The following is a 4,079-nucleotide window of genomic DNA, read 5'->3' on the forward strand; positions in this document are numbered from 1 at the left end:
GTGCTTGGTCAGACAGGCTCTGTTTGAGGTAGAGGACTATATGAGGATTTTAATTTGACTCACATGGCTTAGAACACGGTGTCACCCCTGGCCACAGAAATCCATTTGAGAATATAACCTGTTTGCAGCTTCCCCTCTCTGTGTGCCTTTAGGTGTGAGTAGATGCTAGAAAACACAAGAGTACAAAAGAATCCAGTGTCAGATGCTGTGAATTTCTCCCTCTCTCAATCTATAGGGCTTCAGAATGTAATGGGTTAACCTATGTTGAGGCTCGTTTTGTTCCAGACCCTGGTCTAAGCACTCAGCATACATTTCCTCATCTGATCCTCATCCAGTTCTATGAGACAGGTCAGCTTCACCCTGAGATGTAGATGAGAGAAGCCTATACCTGGACTCCCTGCTTCAGTGGGTCTATTTGGGCTCCCCTCCAGGTGCGTCCCTACCCTGAGGGTAAGAAGCTGCTCTTTGAGCACAAGAGGGCGTACTTACCAGGCACCTGGGACCTTTTATTCCCTAAAGTCCCTGAGTTAAACTGAGGTTCTGAGCACTTGTACCTGGATCTGGCCCTGCTGTCAGGCTGTCTACAGTATCATCCTGACCACCAATCCAGGATTGGCCTCTGTGTGCCTGGTGGACACAGGGAGTGTTTCGTGTGGGCTGGGCCATCAGCAAACTTACTTCCATTTGACCTGCAGTGTGGATGGAGCCAGGGGTAGGAAGGGAGAGGGAGGAGAGTGCGCCATGAGCAGAAGCGTGGGACACAGACTCCCCTACAGCCTCTTATTTCAGCAAGGACCTCCTGGGAGTCAGAGAATTCTGAACTCAGGCCTTGTGCTTCTGGGTCATTATAAATGTGCATTTGTCAAGGCAGGAGGATCAGACATGCTTTATTTAAAATTTTGTTAACTTAGTTTTTGTTTTAGTGTATTCTGCCACATGGTTTAGAAGCTGCCATTTGTACTTTTCCTCTGGGCCCTAAAAATGTTAGGGGTGGGCTCTACAGAGGAGGTGAACACCCATATTTTTTTTAATGGAAAATGAAGAGTTTAGGCACTTGCTGCTGCTGCTGCTAAGTCGCTTCAGTCATGTCTGACTCTGTGCGATCCCATAGACGGCAGCCCACCAGGCTCCCCTGTCCCTGCTAGTAAGAGCTAAAGTCAAAATCTGAGTACATCAGTCCTGCTGCAGCATCTCACACTCAACCAGTATCTGGTTCTTCCTCAAGGAGGGCAGGCACCCTGGGGAGGTGCCAAGCCAACTAATATCCTGATGTGATTAGAGCCATTAGGCATACAGCCTTCCTCTGCTGCTAGGCTCCAGGGGAAGTGGCATGTCCCCTGAGGGCTCTGGTAGGTGAATAGACTACGTGCATGGGAGGGAACGGACCAGGGGAGAACCAGAGATGGTGGAGACAAGAAGACCTGCTTGAACCACATTATCAGGGTCCTTGCCAAAAAGCGGTTTGTCGCTGTCCAGTCAGTAAGTCGTGTCTGACTCTTTGTGACCCCATGGACTGCAGCATGCCAGGTTTCCCTGTCCTTCACTGTCTCCTGGAGTTTTCTCAGGTTCATGTCCACTGAGTCGGTGATACTATTTCATCCTCAGTGGAGGAGGGAATGGCAAGCCTTTCCAGTAATCTTGCCACGAGAGCCCTGTGAACAGTATGATAAGGCAAAAAACTGTAACCTGACTTTAATCATGAGGAAACAGACAAAGTTGGCAAATCAAGAACAAAGTAAAACAAATATCATATATTAACACATACATGTGGCGTCTAGAAACACTGGTGCAGATGAAATTATTTGCAGAGCCAGAATAGAGACTCAGAAGTAGAGAACAGACATGTAGACACTGTAGCTGGGGGTGGGATGAATTGGGCCAGTAGCATTGACATATACACACCACCACGTGTAAAATAGACAGCTAGGAGGGAGCTGCTGTGCAGCACAGGAGCCCAGCCCACGATCTGTGATGACCTAGAGGGGTGGCGTGGGGGTGGGGGTGGAGGGAGGCTCAAGAAGAAGGGGCTATATGTATACATATAGCTGATCCAGAATCTAACATACCATGATGAAGTGATTATCCTCCAATAAGATAAAAAATAATGAAGGACGTGATAGACAGATTCCTAAGGTGGGCCCCAGCCCTGCCTGCTGTGCCGTCCCTGTGTAATCACCTGCAGTGGAGGGCAGGGCCTGTGGATGATAGGTCGTCTCTCCCCTGATTGTTTACATACAATAGGCCCTCGGTAGCCATGCATTTCAGGTGTAGAACCTGTGGAGTCAGAGCTGACTGTACTAGACAGGCTTCCCAGATGCCACCGTGGCAAAGAATCGACCTGACAATGCAGAAAACACAGGAGATGCAGGTTCAATCCCTGGTTTGGGAAGTTCCTTTGGAGGGGGAAATGGCAACCCATGGCAGTATTCTTGCCTGGACAATCCCAGAGACAGAGGAGCCTGGCAGGCTACAGTCCATGAGGTCACAACGAGTCAGACACAACTGAGCATTTGAGCAGGACTGTACTAGACAATTCTGTGTAAGTCCCTTTATAAGGGACATGAACATTTGTGAATTTAAGGGGTCCTAGAACTAATCCCTTGTGAATACTGAAGAACAGGGATAACTATATGAAATAGGGAAATCATTTTGCTGATGTAATTAAAAGTCCTAATCAGTTGACTTGTGGACAATTACTTGGGTGAACATGGCTCAGTAGGAAAGGCTGAAATATGGGCTTAGCCCTTTCTCTGGGGAGAGAGGCAGCTGTAGACATTTTCTTTTTAACCTCAAAGAAGGAAACTGCTTTGTGGTAGAGGGTACAAGTAGCAGGACCTAAGAGCCTCAGACCAACAGTTGCAAGGAACTGAATTCTTTTAACAACCACTGAGTTTGGAAGAGAACCCTGAGCATCAGAGGAGATCTCAGCACTGGCCAACAGCTTGATTTCAGCCTCAGCAGTAAACCAAGTAACCAAGTTCAGACTCCTGTCCTATGGAAGCCGGGAAATGCAGGAAAGGTGTTACTTGAAGCTGCTAAATGCACGGTAATTTGTTTCACAGCAACAAGAAACTAATACAAGGGGCATTTTACAAGGCAACTGCTTGGAACTCTTCAAAAAATCATTATCATAAAAAGCAACTGACATAAAGGTAGATGGAAGATTCGGTTTAAGAGCAGCTAGAGAGCAAACAAATAAAAACAAAGAACAACAATGATAAAGAAGCACCTCTAGCTGGCAGTGATTTATGAAAGTTTACTCACACTGTTTTGGAAACTTGCTTTTGATTCTCCTTCTTTTTGAACCTCCTTTTCCTTACAGAGATCTCTGCTTTGTGTTTTGAGCAAAGGTTAGAACTTATGGCTTTGATCTTCACAGTGTCCCATCGTGCATGGGGACAGTTACTTGAAACTGATTACACTGTCCATTAGCTATAGAGAGGTGACCTCTGTCTCCAGCAGCTGCTGGAAAGCTGGGCTGTATTGGCAGTGGTGGGGTCATGAGAAGAAATGTAAGAGGTCACCACTCATCCTCCTGTCTCACTACTCTGAAGGTTTGGTGTGTTGGAGGGTAGGCAGGGTCTGAGCTGCATCAACAAATTTACAGCAGCAGCACAATGTATTTGGACAAGGACAATACTTTTGCAACAAGGAACACGTGTCTGTGAAGCCCCAGATAAAGTTCGTCTGCAGTCACTTCCACACTTATGGGATCCTATCCCCCACTTAGTCTGCTGTCTTTTTTCAAGGAAGAAGAACAAGGAATTTATGTTAAGATAGGAACGATTTTTCTATGGACCAAAGAGGGTCCACTGCAAATTCATATATTGAAGCTTTTATTCCCAACTGTGATTGTAATTTAGGAGGTAATTAAGAGTCCTGATTGGATAGGCTTGGTGGCCATACAAGAAGAAGGAAGAGAGAGATTGGCCTCTTCTGTGGGCATGCGCTAAGAAAAGGCCATGTGAGGACATGGCAAGAAGGTGGCCATCTGCAGCCCACGAAGAGAACTCTCACCAGACCCTGACCCTACTAACACCTTGACCATGGGCTTTACAGCCTCTAGCACTGTGAGAAAA

This window comes from Bos javanicus, chromosome 29 (genome assembly GCF_032452875.1).
Source record: "Bos javanicus breed banteng chromosome 29, ARS-OSU_banteng_1.0, whole genome shotgun sequence".
In the NCBI taxonomy this organism is placed as follows: Eukaryota; Metazoa; Chordata; class Mammalia; order Artiodactyla; family Bovidae; genus Bos; species Bos javanicus.